Source organism: Dendrobium catenatum, unplaced genomic scaffold (assembly GCF_001605985.2).
Source record: "Dendrobium catenatum unplaced genomic scaffold, ASM160598v2 fragScaff_scaffold_621, whole genome shotgun sequence".
NCBI classification, from domain to species: domain Eukaryota; kingdom Viridiplantae; phylum Streptophyta; class Magnoliopsida; order Asparagales; family Orchidaceae; genus Dendrobium; species Dendrobium catenatum.
This window is the reverse complement of record NW_021319083.1, coordinates 7170981-7194976: the sequence shown is the minus strand read 5'-3', so window position 1 is coordinate 7194976 and position 23996 is coordinate 7170981. Positions and strand designations below refer to the sequence as shown.

Genomic DNA, 23996 nt, shown 5'->3' with positions numbered 1-23996 from the left:
ATTATAATAAGAAGTCCCTACTACCATTTAAAATTAGGCAATATTTTAAATTTTGAAAATTGGTCTATTTGTACAGTACGTTATTTTAAAATCTTACCTAATTGAATCCTTGTGATTAATTAATCAAACTTGGGATAATTAAGATTTAATATCATATGGTACAAATTAGATCGTATTAGATGATTGATAGAGACAATTTTTGATCATCCAGAAGTTCATTCTGTACGAAGTACGATTCGATTGAACTGATTATATTATATGACCATAAGTTTATACTAGGCTATCAATGAAAGTTTTTGAACAGATCATATAAACCACTAGTCATTTTATATACCGATATGATTGAATTGAACTAATTGCACTATTCAATTCATACATCGTGCTATACTAACATAGACTGCATATTTTTAAAAATTAAGTTTTTGAAAGCCTGCTATTTAAACTTTCTTAATAAACTTTATAGAGGTCATTTCATAGTTTGAGTGTGTGATTCTCTTATAAGAGAGGGTTTGAAGAGATGCTTTGTGCAAGGGAGAGAGAGGTGAAGTTGTGAGAGAGGGAGAAGATCCTTATAGGATCAAGGGAGTGTGAGAGTATTTTCGCATGGTTGATCCGACCAACTTCCACCTTTGTTCCTCCACTTGTCAAGATTTTTGTTGAGGTAAACTTTGTGAAGAAGCCTTTGGTGTAAAGGGTCCACCAACTACTCCATCCCACTAGGAAAAGTAAAAGTGATTTATGCTACTTTAATTTGACAGAGGATATAGATCATGTTGACCAAACCACTATAAAAATTTAATTTGCTTTTCTTATTCTTTTTACATTTAATTTATGCACTTTACTTTCTTATAAATTTACTTTTCTATGATTTGGTTTAAATTCAGTGATTATTGCAACTTATGATTGTTTAAATTTTAGTTTTTGTTTTAAAAAGAAATAAAAAATATAAAATAAAAATAGCAAAATATTCATTTTATTATAAATTGAAAAAAAAAGAATTTAATTTGAGTTATATTTTTTTTCCATGTTAATTTGAATTTGGTTTTTTATTTTAGAAACGATTTTGAAAAAAGTTTTAGAAATACCAATTCACCCCCCTCTTGGTGTGCCATTCTGTAGTTCAAGTGGTTTTACAACCATCCATTAAACTTTAAAAAACTTGATTGGTTTCTTTTGCATTTCTTACACACTACTTGATCCTCTAATTTAGTTTTATTTTCATAGGTGTAGGTCTTGTTCTACGCAAGTGCATGTGTTATGTAAAGTAATAAAGTGATAAGAGAGTTTTGTTCCCATGGGGAGCTTTAAAATTTCATTCACTTTAGTATTGCCTAATGAAACTTCTCTATTTATCTAAACAAATAATTTAAAATAGGTTGTGTAAATTAAAATAAAAAGCTACATTTGCAAAAGTTAAATTTACTATTTGTAAGATCTTTGATCCTATGATATTTAAAAACACATGAAGGCATAAGAGTGATTTTTAACCTATTATGACTATGAATTAGAGCATAAATACTCATCATCTCTATCAAACTCATTGGAGTATTAGCTACGATTCCTTTTAACTATAGTTCTATTATCTCATTAAGATCCTATAACCCTAACTATAATATGTTTATGTTATGGAAATATTACATTTCAAAATGTCTAATTGTTCTTCTTCTTCTATGTCAAGACTATAGATCACACTAGATTTTAAGGTTATGCACAACCAATACAAAAACTAAATGAAGCTTAGAAGAATTAAAAATAGCTTAAGTAAATTATAATGATCAAACTTACTCTATGCAATTCATAATTCTTAAATAATCATAGTTTTAGAATTAATTTATTAGCTACACATGGAGATAAAATTATATAACACAAACATTTTCATTTACTAACAAACATAATACAAACTGCTAAGTAAAATAAAAATGGTAGAAGAAAGGTTAGAAGGGATCTGGATCTAAATTATAGACTCATTTAAGATCTACACCAATATATGTCACCAAACAAGTGCACAAGAGCCAATTTCACTCTAAAAAAGTCTCTCCCACTCTCTCTCACACACACATCTCCCCAAAGTGCAAATATATTTACTTGAACACTATGGATACTATTTATACTTTTTCCAAAATAATTGAACCAACATTGTGGTGTTGGCTAGGTGGTGTTGCTTCGCTGCTGGAGCGGTGCATCGCTTTAACATCCATCAAATCATTTCACTAGTGTAATTATCTCTCACCACAGTCTTAGGCAATTTGGAATTGTGGTACTAGATTTGGTGCTGCGGTGCTGCCGAGATAACACCTCGATTTTAATCTCTCCAGCAAATTTTCTGACCCCCTCTGTTGCGGCGCTGTGAAATGATATGGTGTTGCGACATTAGAGGTAGGGTGATATGGAACTGGTTTACTTTTTATGATTTTTAATAAATTTCTTGCAAAAAATATAAGGATTAAAAGCATAAATATTGTAATATATGCAATTTGGACATAATAAATTTTATTTTATCTATGGGGAATTGTTGAAGCCACCTTATTGATGCTTGGTTTATTAATTCTTCTATTAAAAATTATGGTGGCTCTTTCCAGTATTATATGTACTAGTATATGGATTATTTTTTTGAGGTTAATTTTGAGTAAAATGCACCTATTCCATATAAGACTAGGTGGGCAGATAGTTCGTCTAACATGCAATGCTCTAATGTGTGCCTTTATAAAATTCTATTCAAAAAGTAAGTGTGTGGACTATATTTATAATAAAGTTGATAATTTGCTTCATCAGTGGAGCAACAAAAGCTGCGTTATAAGTTGATAGTGGATATAATGTCCTTGAGAAAGCTTCTATTATTCAGCAATTGGTAGTTATTCACAACTAATGCTTCATATAGATTGTAAGTAGACTCCTCTATCTTTTAAAAAAATGTGCCACCATATGCAGTGTTGATTAAGGTCCTTATCATTTTGGCAAGACAACTATAGAAATTCTAGACTAACATTCACTTTGGTAGCCTGTGGTGTGGGCACCTTCTTAGTAAGTCATCGTATCATTCCTCGGTATCATCTAGTATTTTATTTTATAGGTGGGTAAAAGTAATAAATTTTCTTTGCATCCTTGTCAGCTTTGTTGGTGGGAAATAGTTAGAAACTTTTGTGCGAGGACATCACAATTCATAATTGAATTGCTCAATAAGGGATTAGGCTAGCTCCTGGTTTGATCTCATAGTGAAAATGGGAATAATCTCAATCTGATGGCATCATTAGATACTGCATTGTTCTTAAAAGCGTCACAATTTTTTATGAAATATGTGATGTGATAGTTTGGTTCTTTAGTAGTTAAGCCTCCAAACTATGCATTTTGAATCATCAGAAATGTGGTTGCTTTAGTATCAAAATTGTTTTCTTGGATCCCAATCTTGATGATAGATTAGAGTATGCCATGAATCCTTAGCATGTCATAGTGTCTTAGTGCCCAAGCTCTCATAGCCAAGGTAACAATTACCTCTTGGTTCAACATAAGGTATGGCACTAAACTTATAATATATCTCCTCTCTCTTAACCTTCTCCTCATAATTTTTTCAATTTCTAAGTTCTAGTGGAAGTGGTGGCTTACTAGCAAAACAGTGCATAGACTTCAATCGGTACTTGAAAAAGAAAAAGGAAAAAAAAAAAAAGAAATAAAAAGAAGAAAAGAACTAACTAGTGAAAAGTAAAATTACTTTGGTTGTAAATAAGAGGGTTAATATATAGGGTTTGGATTTCATTAAATCCAATTCTATGAATTATATTGCAATACAAATTAGTTGATACAAAATATTTTACCGTAATCAAATACGATGATGTACCCTTCTATTCTCATAAAACTAAGGCCACTAATCTCTTAGTATAGCCTACCTCTATCACTTATTAAATTTAATAAAAATCAATTTCAATGATATAACATAAGGAATCCCTATGATTTACACGGGTTCACATAGCCATTCATGTCATATGATCCAACCTGATATTTCAATCAAGAAGTATCTACTCTCTACCCCTTAATGTTGAGCAAACCAACTAAACTTCTAATTAGTGGCCAATAAATCAAAAGACACAAAGTGTAGATTAAAAATACATAGCAATAATAAAACTCATAAATTCAAACTTATGTATTAAATAACAAACCAATTAATACATAATTTTGTTACATATAATCCTTAGAAGAGGGGTTTAGCTCATGATGGAGAAGAAAAATGAAAGCAAATACATGATTGTTATCATGAAAAACTAAGAGGAAAATAAAGAAAACTCAATTATGAGAGCTCTTGTTCTACTCTGGTATAGTAGTCTTTCTCCTTGCACTAGCTGCCTCCAAAAAACTTTGAAAGGATCCCCTCAAATTGACTTAATTTTATCTTTTTAATGTTACAATATTTCTAGCTAAAGATGCCCTAGGTAATTGACAAAATTTCAACTCTTGAAATGCTTAAAATAGGCTAGGAAATCAAACATCCTTTTGTGCATGGGAAATAACTTCTCCAAAAATTGTTTCTAGCACCTCAAAGCTAGGGTGGGTGCTAAGGTGCCAGATTAGGTATTGAGGTTCCAAACTCTCTATCAAAACTTCGGGTTTTAATGCCTAAGAATGAAAGGTTGGCATCAAGACTATCACATGGATGCCCATACTAGGCGCCTACATAGTCAGGATAAAAATTGCATTTATTAGTGACACTTTTACTCGAACAACCCCAATCACTCTCATTATCGTGCATGTGAAATCCACTGAAAATTGTGATTGCATACATAAATAAAATTTATTGAATTAATGCAGTTGAATTCTTGAAATTGAGTGAAAGTAAATTAAAAAAATTAAACATTTAGTTGGACACTATCAAAATAAATCTTATCAAATAGTTTTTCATCCCATTTAGTATCAAATACATAGGTATAACACTCATGATCAATACATCATTATTATCGTTATAACCTCATTATTGCCCTATATGTAGGTGACACATAGGCTACACACTAACTATTTTTAGCTGCTACATTATACTTATAGAAACTACTTGATTTTGTTAATGAAATTTAATTTTTCTATGTTATAAGTCCTATTTTAATGCAAATGCACATGTTGTATCAAGTAATATAAAGATGAAAGAAGTATCAATCCCACGAGGACAAACTAGAAAAATCCTTTGCTCACCTTAATGCCGCCAACTAAACTACTGAATTCTTTTGGCAAATGATTTAAAAAGGGGTGCAAGCTAAAAGTAAAGAACTTCACATTACAAGAAAAAAAATTTAATAATTTTAGAAATTCGAAACATATGAATTTTAAAAATAATATGATTGCGTTAGAGAGGTTTACTACCTATTATTATTGTGGATAAGATAAATAGTGCTTCTCATATCTCTCAAGCTTGTTGGAGTCTTAGTTAGGATTCTACCAAATTATGATTCTTCTATCTCCTTAAAACCCCATAACCCTAACAACCATAAGTCTATCCATCGTCGGACTACGTTCTAAATTCTCTATTTTTCTTATATTCCTCCGTCGAGACTCTATATCACACTAAATTTATAATTTATGCAAGACATAATACATAAATAAATTGAAGCACAAAAAAAATAAAAATAGTATGGATGTATACTAAAAATAAAGCATACTCTAAGCAATATTTGCCTTTCAAATCGTCATAGATTTAGATAATTTGTTTAACTACATATGGAGCCATTGTTATACATAAAAAATATAGCATACATCACAAATATTTTACTAAACTGAATGATTAATAAGTACAAACTACTACACATGATAATAATATAAATAAAATAGAATAAAGTTTAGAAGTGCCCCGAAAGTTGAACTACAACCACTTGTTCACTTTTTATTTTGCTCCATTTAATACAAAACTCCATGTATAACTACACAAGCTACACTCTCCCCAAGATAACCCTCACACTCACACACTCTCCACAATGTGCTAACTTCTCTACAATAACTATTCACCAATAGTCGCTTCGGTTCACCAGTCCAACTGACTCACACTACGGTGTTAGGAAATTGGTGCTGTGCTGCTTCAATTCGTTGTGCAGGTAAGCTCTCCAGTCAATTTTTTGTAAGCTCTCCACTATAGCGCTGAAGGTCTGACGTTGCGGCGCTAAATTGAATTTTGGCACTACGGTGCTAGTCCAAATTTTTATGATTTTTTAACCTTTTTCTTCACACAAGGATTGCAAGTACAAAATTTTGCTCAATCATTATATACCCTCAAGAGATACATTGCATATAAAGGACATTTCTCAAAAGCAGGATATGAAAAGCTTTTCATATGAACATGGGATAGTGTTTGTTGCTGCAATCAACAGCTTAGGCTAACTCCCACCATAATAATGACAAGGTTTGAAACATATTAACCATTAATCTCTAGCTAAGGGTCCGATTGAGATAGCTCTTTAGCTACTTTATTTTTCAAACCACCACCACAATTTAATTTGGCTAATAATTCTTATAGCTTTCTCATTGCTTTTCAGAAAATTTTAAGCTGAAAAATTGCCTTTTGAAATCAAAGTAGCTATGATTTCATTTAGGATAATTTTTTTACTGTCTTCTACAATAGCTTTATAATAATTTTTTTTTTAAACACCAAAAAAATATTAGCCAAAAGCTATCCTAAACAAAGCCTAAGTTACTTTTGTCATAGCAACTTCAAAACCAACTTTATAAAATAGTTGCAACCATACTAAGCTGATCTTAAACTGCAGTATATCCTCTTAATTACTAGCAAAAATAGGATGGCGTAGAACATATAACTTTGAAAATGAGCTTTTTAACCTACGACCCTGCCATCTCCTCAAATCGTCTCTGCAACCTTATGATCATTTCAGCTGAATATGAAAGCCTTCTTAGCAAGAAGGCGAGCCTCTTCAATATTTAACCTTCCTTGTTCATCCACAAATAAAGAACAAGCTTGAGAAGAGCTCCTAAAAGGATGAGAGATTATTGTTGAACATCAAATAAATTTCAGATTTAAATAGCAGCACTGAAAGTGGCGATTACTAAAGCTGGTGAGGAGATTTTTCTTTCTATTTTGTGAACGAGGAGCAATAAATCATAGCATATTTGACTCAGAATATATAATATTAAAAATACAATCAGCTCTCTTAATCAATAGGTCATGAGCCCTTTCACATTATGCAAACTAATTGATATTGGTTAGTATGGGGTTGAAACTGAATAATTGAATGTGTAACTAGCTAATTACTGTGTATCTGATTTTGATAAGTGCAAATAGAACTCCAGGGCTGAAACAGTGCAGGCAAGATAATTTACTCTTCATTTCCATCTTTTTATTTTTATTTATTTTTTATTATTGTTTTCTGTTTGGTTTCCTGCCGATAGGAGAATTGATAGTTTTGAGCTGCTTGAAAGCTCTGATTGAGGTCAAGATTTTCAACCTTGGTGCTCTTATTGACTGTCAATGAGCATCGTCCAGCGCCAGCTGAGCATCCTTTAATCGTTGCAGCAAAAATTCTCCAACAGCAGCGAGCTTTCCACGGATCAAGGCAGGCAAAATAAGGACCGTTACGAAGAGTATTAAAGACTGTAGAGAGGATTGGTAGTGCAGAAGAGTGAGTGGGATCAATGCCTATGCTCTTAAATGAGGTAGGTATCAAGGAGGCTGTCCGTCATTGATTGAGAAGAAACTCTATCAATGAATTCAGACAGTATACATAAATAGATAGGATAGGTTGGTCTCATAAGTTCGTGCTGTGAGCATAGTTTCAAATTTTTTTTTTGGGAATAAACCCCAAGGATGGTTTTTTAGTGATGATATATCATCAAACAATTTTCTTGATCGGCACACGTTATCTTGAAGCAAAATCATGTTGGAAATTTCAAAAATCAAATTGGAAAACATCTGAACTCCGATTTAAGCAAGCTTACAGTCGAATTGACGGTTTCGAAAATATGAACCCAAAGACACCAAATTCAACCCAATCCGAGCTCAAATAGATCGAAATCAAAGACCCAAAGTGCGTTTGGAATGTTCAATCCATAATTTGAATTACCAAATAGTTTCCAAACGTGACATGCTTATAGTCCAATCGAACGGCTTGACAAGATAAATCCAACTAGCCCAAGATCGTTAAATTCTGATATCGTTAAGATATTCAAATGCCCAGTAAACAGTCTGCAATCAAGGAATACAATATCGGATGTCCATTCAAACCACTCCCAATTAACCCTTGATCTTCCTTTAATTTAATGTTAAGCTACTCTTAGAAAACTATAAATAGACTCTACAATTCTCATGAGAGGGGACCCCAAACAAGAAGAGAAGAGAAGAAAGTAAGAAAGCAAGAAGAGAAGGAAGAAAATGGAGAGAATGAAGAGAGCTCTCTTGCAACTAGGCTCCACGACTTCCATCGGAATTTCACCCGGTAGCTGACCGACGCCGGAGTTCTGCCCAATCTCCAATTGATGTCGGAGATTTGCCCGGCCACCGACTAACGCCGGAATTTTTCCTGAATGCCGACTAACGCCATATTTCTACTCGACCGTCCATTGAAGTCGGATTTCTGTCCGACCACCAAACATCACCAGATTTCTAATCTCCGTTTGTAATTGAATTTCAACCTGGGAGTTGATTATTATAACATGACTGTCCTCAATTTTAGGGATGATTCAACTACTTATAACTTAAGCAAACACTAGTGGAATCCTTTCAACTAGGTATGGCCCCGTGGTTTTTCCCTTTTTCAGGGTTTCCATGTAAAAATTTTGCTGTTACATTTTTCTTTTGTTTTTGTACTGAATATCCATACAACATTGAGACGAAAATTTTCTTTCTCTATTGCCATGTATATTCTAGCCCGCAACAACTGATGATCAATATTTTCTTATTATTTTGTGAAGAGCAAAGGCTCATTATTGCCTCAGTATATCTGAACTGGACGAACTGACAATGTTTTGGTACCAAATGGCATCTTAACAAATTTTAACTTCATTTAATGCTTTAAAAGGTGGTGTACTTCAACACTTAGGACCATCATTTTATTGCGATTTGCAAGGAGAGCTGGCTAAATTACAACAAACGTTAACGGTTGGAGAATTTTATAATCTCTGTGAAAAATTATCAAATCGAAAATTAAATTAGTTGCAAAGGATATTTCAACAATGCAACAGAGGATCGGCAACCACTTGTGAGTTCTCTATATACAGTAAATAACATTGTACAATGTTTTACTGCAGCCCAAGTGGATGTCTATGCTTTCATTGCAATAAGAAGTATAATAGAGGACTGTGAAATTCACTCCAACTACGTTGCGTTTGCAAGGGAAATGGGGTAATCATCTCGTTCAGATATTAGTGGATAGTGGATCTACTCATAATTTTATACAACTTCGATTGGCTATAAAATATGAATGTCCAACTGTATTATTCAGGCTAGAAAGGTTTTGTTTGGAACTACTTTCTTACTATTTTATAAAGCTGCTTTTTAGTATAACAATTTTTTTGAATTTGAAATTTTTGGTACTGAAAAATTGCTTTAGAAAGCAATAGGAAAGTTGTTCCCAATGAAGCCAGGGCAGTTTTACATGGATAATCGAGCCTTAAATCAAGCCTAGTATATCACCACTTTCCAATGCCCAAGGTTGATTAATTAAGTTATGCATTATATGGGTCGATCATATTCTCAAAAATGGATTTGCGCTTAATATATCACCAAATTTGAATGAATGGATGATATTCAAAATCACTTTTTGAACTCATGAAGATCATTATGAATTTTGGCAATGCCATTCAGCTTCACAAATGTCTCAATTACATTTCAAAATATGATGAATAGTATACTTCTTTCATATCTATGACTTTCGTGCTATTATTTTTGATGATATTTTGACATATAGCAAATTTAAAATGTTAGTCATATCCATTAAGTACTACAATCACTTCACACAGAGACTGTTTGTTAAGCTAAGTAAGTCCTCATTTCTCAAGAACAAATTGAATATCTGAGACATACCATTTTGACTCAAAGAGTAGCAAACAATATAGTTAAACTTGAGGAATTTCAATCAGGTTAATCATCAAAATATATGAAGTAGCTAATATTTACTGGATATTATCAAAAGTTTATTCAAAATTATGCCATGATTGTTGCTCCACTAATAATTCCATTGGAAAAAGATAAACTTTTTTTGGTTCAGAAAGGAACATGTATTAAAACATACAGACTTTTCTTGTTCTTATTCAATTGGAATCGATGCTTCAGGTATTGTGATTGCTGTGATCTTATCCTAGCATTCAAATGCTTCGTCTTATTTTAGTTAGAAATTATCACTAACAATCTCTTTCCACAAAGGAAGTTATTCATAGGTATGCTTTTGAGCAAAATGAAAATGAGATAAATTTTAAATCAAAAGAAATAAATCTTCAATAACTTATTCAAGTTGAATTGACTAATCAAATTGAGATAGTTGCAATCACCATAAACTTTCCATCCTTTTCAATTATATATAGTGGACTTCCACCTACTTTTAATTGTTTTAGGATAACATCATGAGGTCTAGATGCTTCTTATTAAAATTTTAATTAATTAAACTTTTGAACATTTGAATTTTGGATTTTGAAATATTGGAGGCATCACAAGTAGAGAATGTTAGCTTGAGCTTAAATGTAGCTAGTGGTTGAAAAATTTTAAAAACATAAAATTTTAAGTAATTATAGCTTGCTTTCTTATTTAAAGAGTTGGATACACTTTTCCAAAAGCCGAGTAGTACCCCTTTGCACCTCTTCAAGTAGGTTAGCTCAAACTTTTCTCACAATTTGATTTTATATCAATTTAAAGCATTATTAAACATATATAAATACTGTGGAGTGAAGAATAAAAAGAGGTTAATGTTGTGTTTGCCAAAATGAGTTTTATCCAAGGAGAGGAGGTTTGGTGGTCGATGATAAGTAAAAACAATGTTATGTTTTTTGTGTTAATTTGTTAATAAAAACATGTTATTTTAGTTGTATTTGTGCAGAAAAATACAAGAAATGGGCAAAAGTTTCAAGTATGACACAACGCCTTGGCGTCGAACTTAATACTACCACAACGCCATCATTGACACCATCAGAGCGGCCAAATATGGACATGGCGGAGCCCAGTCTTTGTTTGACAACGACACATCATCGAAGGAGTCAATGCCATAAAGCCCAACCAACTATCGCAACACTGCGGTGTTGGAGGAGTCAGCACTGTGAAATCCAGCCTCTATCTGTAAAGTACCGCGACACCAACATTCTAGTGCCACTAAGTCAGAGGAGTGCCACATGGACTTCACAGTACATTAGCAACACCATGGCGCTACAGATATAGCTGTTTAAGCAACAATTTGTTAGTGAAATGATGCGTTGATTCATTGATAGTGGGTCAATGTCAGCAAGCACTGAAACGGAGAAAAACCTTAATGCATTGTGGTATTAGTTCATTTTATGGGTATCACAGCGTAGGTATCATGAGTGTCGCGGTGCTAGAATATGTTTTATATATTTTTCTATAAATAGTCTATTTGTTATATTAGTAGGGGAGTTCAGTCTCTTATTAAAACTCGGACTTCAGAGTGTCTCTAAAGTTTCCTTATGAGTAATAGCTAAGGGAATTCAAGTAGAACTATATTCACTTCTTTATAGTATTTGGTTAGTGTTTTTGGAAGCTATTATGTAAGTTCAAGGAGAAGTATAGAGGAGAATGTTGAACCATCTGGCGATATCCTTACTTTCTTTCTTGTAAGTTATTAATGAAAATGAGTTTGCTCCAATTTTTCTTCATGGCTAGCTCATTCTTAATGTTTTGGATTGATGGTATAAATTAAATATGGAATACTAATGATTTCTCTTAATCTTTGAATTAATAATATGATATTTTCAATATACTAAGTCTTCATTTAATACATATAGTGGTCATATGTGTAGTTAATATTCAGTGTAATGTGGAGCCTAAGGATAGGAAAGCAGGAATAACTAGGTATGTTGGATTAGTATGATGCAAGCATAAGCATAATGCAGCTTGTCATATATCAAATTTATAAAGATGGATTGTCATGAGGGGGTGATTAACAGTACATGCTTTACTTACTCTTTTAAGATTTTTATAGGGTGCTGAATTATGGGAGTTTAGAGTGGTATTGAGAGTGGAATGTGTTTAAACCCATCTTTGTCTCTTCACGCTTGACTTAGAGATCAAAGATGCTTATGCTCTCATTATTAAAAGGGAAAGTAGAAAATATATTAATTTTATATTTCATTAATCCAAAACATTTTATTCATATAAGTGTATGCTTTACTTTTTTAATTAATTTTACTGAAATAATTGAAACTCCACCAAACCTTATTTTTATTGAGTAGGATAATTATTGTAGTTGAAGTAGACAATATTAGTATTTTCAAGTAAACATTATTCCTCGTGGGATTGATACTTTACTTTATCACTATACTTGATTCAGCACATATATTTATGTATATTAAGTGAGACTTTTATAATTTTTTATATCAAAGAAAAAATAAGAATTGATTAGGGATAAATAGAGCCCTAAACCATATTCACAATTCTTCAGGTTACTCCACTGCCTCAATCAAGCTTTTAGCACCATCACAAGGGAAGAATTTATTTTATTTGCACATTTACTATATTATTGAAATAATTGCATAATTAGTCCTACTATATTCTTTTATTCTTTTGTTTTAATTTACTGATTGTATATTTATGGTTGCATGCTTATAAGACATAGAAAGAGACATATTTTAAATTTTTTATTATGAAATCGAGAGAACTCTTTCTAAAATTAGTACCACCAAAAAGATTTTTAAAATAGATGATCATATTTAAAGAATTATTATTCTAGACCTTTTAAGAGTTTTACAAACTCTTTAGTAGATAGAATTCACCAAAGCATAAATAGACCTTCCATCCAAGCAATTAATTTTGAATTAAAACATGCAATCATTCAGATTATACAAAATTCTCAATTTGGGAGAACTCTCATTTAAGTCCCTAACTTACATTGCACAAATTTCTTAGAAATTTAGGCAATATTTAAGTACAACAGTATTTGTGATGATGCCACTAGACTTAGATTGTTCCCATTTTTTCTAAGAGATAAGGAAAAATATGGTTAAATTTTTACCCCCAGGCTCTATTACCACATGTAATAAGTTAGCCCACAATTTTTAAAAAAGAATTTACCACCTTCTAAGACTACCAAGCTTAGAAAAGACATTACTTCTTTTACTCGGTTAGAAGGAGAATTTATTTATGAGAGTTGAGAGAGATTCAAGGATATGGTTAGAAAGTGTCCTCACCATACCTTACCTGATTGATTGATAATTCAAACTTTTTAAAATAGATTGGCAGGATCCCTTAGAGTGATAATTGACGCTACAACTGGAGGCACTTTATTATAAAAGTCTTTTGAAGATGCTTATGAATTAATTAAAAACCGACAACAAATTATTTTTAGTGGTCTGCTAATAGAGTGAATCTTAAAAAAGTGGTTCAAGTTTATGAAATTAATTTTTTTATCTGTTTTGACAGCACAAGTTGCAGCAATATCAAAGAAATTGAGCATTTTAGGCTTAAATTATGATTAAAATTTACATTTTGACGATAAAAGTTAAGTAGAACAAAATGATATCCAAAGGATTGAAAATATAAATTCAATTGGGAGATAAAATAATCCTTATCCAAATATATATAATCCAAGTTGGAGGAATCTCCCAAAATTTAATTGGTCAAATAATAATGATGGAAATCAATGGAATTATAGTCAAAATAACCAAGGCACATATTGGACCAATCAAATTCAAACTACTAATAATCCAAGACCAGCATATTGTCATAGATTAAATAAAAGCAATAAGTGTAGAACAAGGAAGACACCACTAGAAGATGTGGTCATGCAATTGGGAACTCAATTATAAAACCAAGCTACTTTAATTAAAAATTTGAAAACTCAACTAAGTTAGCTTGTAATTTTTGTGAGTAGTAAACCCATTGAATATCTTCCTAGTAACACTGAAGTTAATCTTAAAGAGAAGGAAAGAGATACCAATGGGACTCAATTGAAGAATAGAAATCATCTAACTGAGCCAAATGAAAAATCAGGGCAAAATTTGGTTGAAGACTATAAACTTAGCATTGCTTGAAAGACAACCCAACCTTGGTTTAGTTAATTATCTAGTATGATTGAAGATTATAAAATTAGCATCTTTTTAGGGAGCAACCCTATCCTCTAGATTAGGTTTTACTTAATATGCTTAAAGAAATCGTTGAAAGAGAAGAAGGGAGTGCCGCGATGCTATACCTTTGAACGTCGCAATACCCTGATGGGCTTTAATGATTGAAATTTAAAAATTCTAAAAATTCTCTCTTGCTAAAATCTATAAAACCAACTATAAGGAAGCTCTCTTTTTAGTTCTTACCTACTCTTGAGTGATTATCATACTTTCTTCTCTTAGAAATCAAAAGTCTAAGCAATGGGTAGAAACAAGCAAGCATCATCTTATTCAAAGAACCAAAATGAAAATCATACCAACAATGAGGATTCTTTTTCCCTTCTCCCCATGCAAAGTGCTACCATTTTCATAAAGTTGAAATAATTAAAAGAAGAGTTGCGTGAAGATAAGAAGAAGTATATGTCAGAAATAATGAAGATGCATGGTGGTAGAGTTTTCTGGTATGATTTCTTTCCTAGGCAACATATGTTTCTATTTAATTTATAAGGAAAAGAATTGACATGGGAAAACCAAATATGGATGGATTGATCCTTTCACTATCATTCATTGCAGGAAATTCAGACATTACCTATCATTCACTACAAGAAATTCAGACATTACCGGCAATTTTTTCCAGCGGTTATTATAGGCTTTCATGTGGTTTTGTAATAAACCGGTGGCTTTTCGGCGGTTCAAAAACCGCCGGTAAAATTCGCGTAGGAAAGAATTTTCGGCGGTTTTTTTCCGGTGGTTTTACTCATTGGCGACTTTCCAGCGGCCCATACCGCAGGTTATTTTTGGCAATCGTAATGCCAGTGATCGCCGGTTATTTACCGGCTATCAAAAATTCCAGTAATACAGGCAGCCAAACCGCCGGGTCATCGTCGGCTGAACACCGGCGACCACAATCACCGGCGGTCAGAACCGAAGGAATTATCGGAGGCTAAACCGCCAGCTTATCGCCGGAGAATCACCAGCAATTGTCGGCAAACCACAGGTAATTACCGACGGCTATAGTGAACTTCTGACGGCTATGATTAGCCGTCCGGTATCAGTGTTACTGGCTGCCAAACTGCTAGTTGGCCGCTGAAAACCTATAGCATTTGAAAAAAAAATTTGAGATATTATTTTGTAGGTGGAAAATAAGTGGTGGCAGATATTGACTTATGTAGTTGAACTTAAATGAAAAATTTGGCTTTGAAAGTAATTGTTGAATGATGGTTTCCATGTGGACTGGTTATTAATGATATGTTAAGTTTTGTTTTAACACATATTTCATGCGCTATTTATCACTCATATGAAAGCATGTATTTGTAGTGTTTGTTTATGTGCTTATTTACATATTGGCAAATTTCCTTCATTTATAAATTATTATTGTCTTCTCGATACTTTTAAATTTTATTTATTTAATTAACCCTTATAAAAATGATAAATAAAACTATGAAAAATTAGGATAATAATAAAACCCAAGATCCTTGTCTGAATGAACTCCTTGTATACTTCATAGGTTGGAAAAAATAAATACTTAACTAATTCAACTATTTGAGCTATTATCATAAATTTGAATTTATAAGTTATACTTTTATGAATTTAACTTTTAAAAATTATAAGAAGAATAATTAGCATAAAAAATTAGATATGAGTAGATTAAAAATTAAATCATAGCTAACATGAAGATGAAATTAGTAATCTCTTCAATTCCATAAATTAAAATTATTAAGATTGCATAAAATCTTAAAAGTAGAAGTTGATATTCAAAATCATTAATTATGTACTTCACAAAAGAAAAAGAAAAGAAAAACTACAAATAGTTCTTAAAAAGAAAAAAATGAAAATTTTCAAAAGAAGAAAATGAGTACATCAAAAATTCAGTATCAGTGAAAGCTTAAAGATTTGAAATATCATCTTATTCAAAAATTATAAAGGATAAGATGAGGGGGCTAATGCAAGAGATGGTGAACTAATGAAAGTGCAATTTTAACAATAACTATATCTAATTATTAAAAATATATTATTCATTTCAACATTTACAAGTTAATGATTAAATCTATAACATACAATTTTAAATTAGGTAAATACAAGAATGATTGGTCAAATTTAAATATTCATATTTTTTTAGAAGTATAGCTTTGATTTATTTTTACTAATTTTAGACAGTGGTGTATTATCCTACATTGTAATAATATTATATTATTATTTTTAATTTTTGTTAATCAAATAATAAGAATGAAAAGCTTTCATTTACTTGAGGACAAGTAAGAGTTTAATTTACGAATGATTTGATAAGAGCAAATAATATTTTATTTTATGTATTAATTTATTATTTAAAGCATGTTTTAGTTGCATTTGTGTAGGAAAATACAAGAAATTGGAAAATTTTGCAAGTATGACACAACACAGTGGCGTTGAGAATATAATACTGTTGTGGCACCATCATTGACATGACCGGAGCACCTACATATGTACGTGGCAATGCCAAGTCTATGTTTGATAGTGTCGCAGCAACAGAGGAGTCAACGATACAAAGCGCAGCAAACTATCCCAGCACTGCAGCGTTGGAGTTAGCACTACAAAGCCTAGTCTCTATTTATACAGCGCCGCGGCACAAAATTCCAGTGCTGTTAAGTTAGAGAGTGCTACATTGACTTCACAACGCTCAAATAAAGACCCTAGGGTTCACCTATTTTGATATTGAAATTTAAAATTAATATATTTCCTACTGATTCTCTTAACAATGAGATGTTATTCGGAGCATAAGCATCATCGACTATGAAGTCAAGCACGAAGAGATAAGGATGAGTTTAACACATTCCACTCTCAATATCACTCTAAACTCCCATAATCTGTCGCTCTATAAAAATCTTAGAAAAGTAAGTAAAGCATGTATTGTTAATCACCCCCTCATGATAATCCATTTCTATAAATTTGATAGAAGACAAGCACTATGCCTATGCTTTTATCATAACAATCCAACATACCTGGTTGTACCTGTTTTCCTATTCCTAGGCTCCACATTACACCTAATATTAATTGCACATATGGCCATTACATGCATTAAATAAAAACCTGGTATATTGAAAATATCATATCATTAATTTAAAAATTAACATAAATCATTAGTATTCCATATTTTATTTACACCACCAATCAAAAACTTTGGGAATTAGCCAACCGTGATGAATAATTGGATCAACGCATTTTCATTAATAATATATAAGAAAGAAAGTAAAAAGAAAAGATATTACCAGATGGTTCAACGCTCCTCAACACTACTCCTTGAACTTACAAAATTGCTTCTACAAACACTGACCAAACACTCTAAAGAAGTGGATCTAGTGCTCCCTGAATTCTCTTAGCTGTCACTCCTAAGAAAATTTCAGAGAGACACACTGAAGTCAGAATTTTACTAAATGACTAAACTCCCCTACTAACATAACAAATAAACTATTATAGAAAAATATAGAAAATCTAGTGCTCCCGTCATTTTCCGGCGGAAAAATGGCCAAAATGAATCGAAAATTAGCATTTCCGGCGGATTTCTGACGAAAATATTTTCACCGGTTTAACGCGCATTGGAAAAGGTCTTCCATTGCAAAATAATTCACCGGAAACATTTCCAACGGATTTCCGGCGAATTTTTCGCTGTAAAAATATTTATGATGGATTTTTTTTACACCGGAAATTCAAGAAAAATAAAAATAAAAATCGGCCCCGCCGCTGCTTTTATTTGAGCTCCGCTCCAGCCCAGCCACGCTCTAGCCCAGCCGCCTAAGCACATGGCCCCAGCCCAAGCCCGCACTAGCACATGGCCCGCCCTAGCTCCCGCACGGAGCATCCAGCTGATCCGCGCTGGGTCCCCCGCCCGCGCGAAATGACTTTGGCGGGGTTCAAACCCTGCCCGCGCGTAAGAATTCCGGCCATACTGCCATCTCACCCTTAAACAAAACCTGCTAAATCAGAGACTTTATTTATTTAACTCATAACTAATAAATTATTTAACTTAATTTAACAGAATAAATTATTATAAAAATTTATTATAATTAAAGTATTAATTTAAATAATTTATTTTTGTTATTAAATAATTAAATTATAATTTAAGTTATTTTTTAAAATATTAAAATATTTAATTTAAATAATTTAATTTGAAAATAAGTTATTAAAATATAACTTTCTTAGTTTAAATTAAATCCGTCGGAAATTTTGCAGGAAATGTTGTGAAAAAATTCGTCGATAAAACAGGTTCAAAAAATATGTCGGAAATTGTCAAAAAATTTCGTCGGAAAAACGCCGGAAAATCCGTCGGAATTTTGTGACGAATTTACTCCACCGAAAATTCTGCCGGAAATGAGTTTTTCCTGTAGTGTAATTGTCTCGTCGTGCGCTCAAAACACTGTTGCTGCGACACCCATAAAAATAACTAATGCCTCAGTGCTGAAGTTTTCTCCACGGTGCTTGCTAACAGGGACCACAATTTAATGAATGGACACATCGCTTGGCTAGTAGATGTGGGCTTATAATATTATAGCTGTAGAACCACTACAAAAAAAAATGGCTATTAGTGCAGCTTAAAGTGCCATAATATGATTCTAAGGGCAACATGATTATTAAGCATCAAACAATGTGTCACTTAGCAACGTTGCATAGATTAAGGCATCTTTTTGTTGCCCTAAAAACTAAACTTCATACCATATTAATTTGATGACTAAGTCTCCTCAACGCACCTATAAGGTCCTAATAGATCAGCTTTTCCAAATGTTTATATGATGGAATTATAATTAAAATGACAAATATTATGATGCCATAATAGGTTAACTCCTTAATGCATTTATTGTGATAAATATGTTTAATAATTAAGGCACATTTAAGGCCATAAGATATATGATTTTCCAAACTAAATTTAATAAAATAATTTTAATAAAATGACATTATTTTATGCCTCAATATATGCTATATCTAATATAAATTATATTCAATTATCAATTAATTATGCTGACTCAAAATATTTCATTTGCAAATAATTAATCTCCAATCAAATTTCTAAAAATCTCATATACATATGAGAGCTTACATAAGATATTTTTCTCCAAATAAAAAATTTATTTCATAAATATTAAATTACAAGATTTTTTCACCTTAAATACAACAAAAATTCTACTACAATCTTCATATAGGTACATAGCTTCGTGCACCATTTAAAAACTCGACCGACTATTTGTGAGATTTCTCCATTCCAAAGTTCTCCAAATCCTCTTCTAGTTTTGAAACTATAACGTATTGAGTATTAATCAAGTAGTAATAATGCATGGGTTACACAAAGAAACGTAGACACGTATGCCAAGATTTGAGAACCTTATGCATGCTAGAAATTATTATATTTGTTTGCAAAAAAAGATAAATTGATTCATTTGTTTACAATGTTTTAAAACTATTGTTTATATGGAGTTTATACAAATTATACATACACAAACACACACATAAATTTACCACATTTTTCTTGCTAAAATTTTAAACAAAAAATATTGAAATTTTTTTACTGAATTTTGATTCTTTTATTATAAAAAACTATAATGGCGCTTGAAACAAACTATTTAAATAAAGAACTAGCTCAAGCCTATACAAAATCGATTTAGCTTTTGAAGTTGAAATGCAACCAGTAAAGCCCAACATTCATCAGAGCACCTTTTAGCCCACTCCTTTATATGCTTTCTCAAACCTCTTCATTTTTGTATCTTTTATTATTTAAGTGTAAATGAAAAACTCTGATATGAAACAAGTGCAGAAATTATTTGCTGAAATTGAAATTCTAGCAAGATAGAATCTGAGATAGAGAAGAATCTTGTAGCAAAACACTTAAAAGTCTTTAGTTTGATGAAATACGGAAAAAGACAAATAAGATACAATGAATCTTCTATTGGAGAGGAAGATCTGACTCTCCCAAATCTCTAAATGCTGCAAGAGCCAAAACAAAAACTAGAATGAAGGAAATTTCAGCAAAACATCACCATAAAGCTATATAAGCTTACAATTAATTAAGTAAAATCTTTTATAATATATAAGAAAATATAATACCATAATGTCTGAAAGCTATTTGGATTACTAACTTCTCTAATTTCATGTTATCTGTAAAAAATATAAGCCACTAGACATATTGAGATAGCAGCTGTAATAAATAATGAGAATATGAGGAGCACAACAAAGAGTAAAATCGTCCTTCATTCAAATAACAAAGCTATCTACATAACCTTAAACCAAATAAAGATAAGCAGGTTGCATTGTCCATTAAGATACAAAGCCCTCAAAAGAAAATACTCCATCAACCGATCAATGAACATAAACATTCTAATTAAGATTAAGATTGGTATTTATCAAATAATCATAAAGCCTCGCGTGTAAAACTTCAAAAGAGGCATTGACTCCTATATTTGATTGCTTTGTTCATAAGCTAAAATGGGGCTCAGAAGATAAAGTTTGACATCATCCTAAATTATTCACAAGTCGAGAGTGCTAAAGCAATGATTGGAATGTCTATATTTTTGGAGAGATTATTACCTATATATAGAGTTCATACATAGCTTTTCGTCCGGATTTCAATCACATGAAGATACGTAGACTTTTTTTTCTCTTGTGCATAAAGTGTGTACAAGAGAGAAGAAAAAGTCTACATGTCTTCAATTGATTGAAGTCTGGATGGTGTCCGATGAGCCCGCTCTTCAAAGAGAAAATGTCCCTAGCATGAGATTGCGTCAGCCAAAACTCGTGTACGTCCAGAGCTTTCAATCACACTGCAGGACTATGGTGGCCTGGCCTCTCTACACGAAGAAGATATGGTTTTCAAGAACACAAGATCTTGCCTTAAATCTATTACAGTTACTTGTAATTGCGATCCAGCCACCAGAAGATGGCTGTAGGTCCACCACCTGAACTCAATTCAGGATACAGATCAACGCATAACGCAGAAATTCACTCATAACATCCATCCTCCTTATTAGATATGTAGCACTGAATTTATACATACAATAGGCTATATCATTGGCTATAACTATAACTGATTGATTTGAAGAACACGAAATACGCTACAAAGCAAAAACTTCTAAAACAGAACAGAAATACATAAATACATAATAATTTTTTCTATTTTGGGCCTATGCTGAGTACTTTGAAACATTAAGTCTATTCAAACCATGCAGCTTCAATGCGAACAGATCATTCTATATATAAGGAAAAACATATAGCTTCCAACTAAGAACAAATCAACGTTAAGCCAGAAAGGAAGCATGGGTTTCAGATTTAATATAGATGATGGGAAATGAAAGAAACAAATACAGAATAAGAACCTGCATTGTGAAGAGAAAGCTCCCACTTTTTCTCCATTATAACTAATGACCCCTTTATCACAAAAGCAAACTAACGATTTCTATCAAGAAAACAAGAAATCTGAGTGAGCAGAAACGAACACTCTTCCAGTATTTGCCCTCTCGCCTAACGCGAAGCTGATTCATACCCCAAGCTTAAAAAAATTTTCAATATGATGATGCTGGTTTAAGTGATATTACTAAGATGAGTTTAAATCGTCGATTCTCATTCTCATATAAATTCTTCTCCTTCTTGAATCTCTAGCTTATCTATAGAGATATTCTAGGCATAAATCCTCATCATGTCATATTCAACCTCCCAACACCTTGAACATTTAATAGGATCTTTTTTAGCTAATCCTTTTAGCTAAAAAAATCTATCCTAGGCTTAAAATATGTTGAATATCAAATGAAGCTAAAATGATTATAGGATTTGAATGGAAGTAGTGTTGACTATAGGAGGCACATCTAACTTATAATTCTTTAATTTGAATTATCAAAGATTTGATATTAGTTAACTCTAATATAAGATCTTCTCTATCCCAAGTCCTAATTGGTCTCATGTGAGCATAACTAATGGGATGAGCATTAAAATCTTCTTCTCATATATTGAATTACTTGTAGATATAATATAATTGACTATGAGAACCGTTCTCAATTTAGGTCAGCTAACTTAAATTTGTATCCATAAAAATATTTCATAAATTATGATCAAATTACCCTAACAGCTACTCAAACATTTTGTATAAAGTTTAATCTATTTAATTGATGGCTAGTACCTATATAACCTTTTATATAAGATGGACCCCTTTGAACCTAGTGTACCATAACAAAATTCTATTAGGTTAATACTAATTTAAACCCTTCTAATTTGAAGATTCGTCTTTGTATAAACATTGCATAGGAAATAATAGGTTATTAATAACCCTATAAAGAAATATTAGCCTTTGCTAAACCTGGATTAGATCTTGAAATCAAATTGAATCCAATTGACCCATTTGCCTATGTATGACGAATCTATCAAATTCACCCAAGATGTTCATATTGATAGATTAAATTGCCTTAGAAAAACTCCTATGTATCAACTATAGGCATTGGACCCTAGTTAGCCCTTAGATAATCTAGTTGGTGCACCTAGTTGACTTAAGTTGGCCGCCAAAGGCTATTTTGACAATTTGATGATTCTACATAAATTAAGCTCAACAAATCCTATGAAGTCATTTTAAGTAATTAATCATAGATGAATTGAGTTCAATTAGCTCTTAACCAAGCCTAAATTGGCCAATTAGCACATTCACCTAAATTAACTCAAATAGGTCATATCAATCAAATTAGTATATCTTATCAGATGAATCAAAATCAATTCTCACAAATGGTTTCAATAATTTTTTTATAAATGATCAAAACTCAATTGTCCCCTAAGTAGGTTAATTCACCCCAATTGATTTAACATAGCTGAATTGACCATATAAAAATAATTGACTAGTTTTGATCAATTTAATCTCATTTTATTAAACTTATGGAATCAATCATCTATAATAATTTAATTATATTCAAGTTAAGCTTAGTTTCGCATTGGTTTGACCCAATTAACTCAATTAGACTACATCACCCAAGGTGACCCATATCCTTAGAGAGCATCTCTTGGTTGTGGTTGTGTATAACTAGGCTAACCCAATCCATTTCCTTTTGTATGAGATTCCTTGGGCCTCTAAGGATTTTTAAGTCCTGCTAAACTCTAGATAAAAGAGTTTAAGGTAACTAAAAGAGCATCTCATGGTTGGGTTGGGTTGAATACCATTTCACTAAGTGGTTTCAAACTTCATAACCTAAGATGATAGATTCACAAAACTCCTAATGAAGGTAATTTTTACCTTTTATCGGACTTCTTCTCTTCTGCCCATTACCTCTTTATGTCCATTGTACTCATTTTATGCTTTGATTATTTAAGTATTATTAATTCATAGGCTTTCTATATAGAGAGGTAGCCATCTCACTTGGCTACAGTTATTCAACCTTTATCTTGAGCTTAATTCACCAAAAAGTATATACTGACCTATTATGATAGTTATTGAATTATATATAGGTTGAAATAAGATTCTTTGGTCCTACCCCCAATATATCTCTTCCCTTATCTCTTCTTATGAAATCTCCAATACATGAAGAACACCCTCATATTATCACAATTTTTCTCTACAACACATTTTGTACAACACAACTCATCATTTTGAAATGGATGACAAAATATATGTCACCAACATGAATCTTAAACATTATTTACATTTTTAAATAGTTACCAACATGAATCTTGAATCTACAACACAACTCATCATAAAGTTTTTATAGCGCCCAAATAAAAAAAAAAAAATCTCAACTTTTTCATCCAAGTTTGGGGCTAATACTGACAAT

At 31.9% G+C, this 23996-nt stretch overlaps 1 non-coding gene across 1 annotated transcript; it reads right to left on the bottom strand.

Annotated features, from left to right (window-relative positions):
* Positions 1-13224: 13224 nt before the first annotated feature.
* LOC114579744 lies at positions 13225-13331 on the bottom strand. The gene has a single exon (XR_003700912.1). It is a non-coding gene; the product is annotated as a small nucleolar RNA R71 (small nucleolar RNA).
* Positions 13332-23996: the final 10665 nt, after the last annotated feature.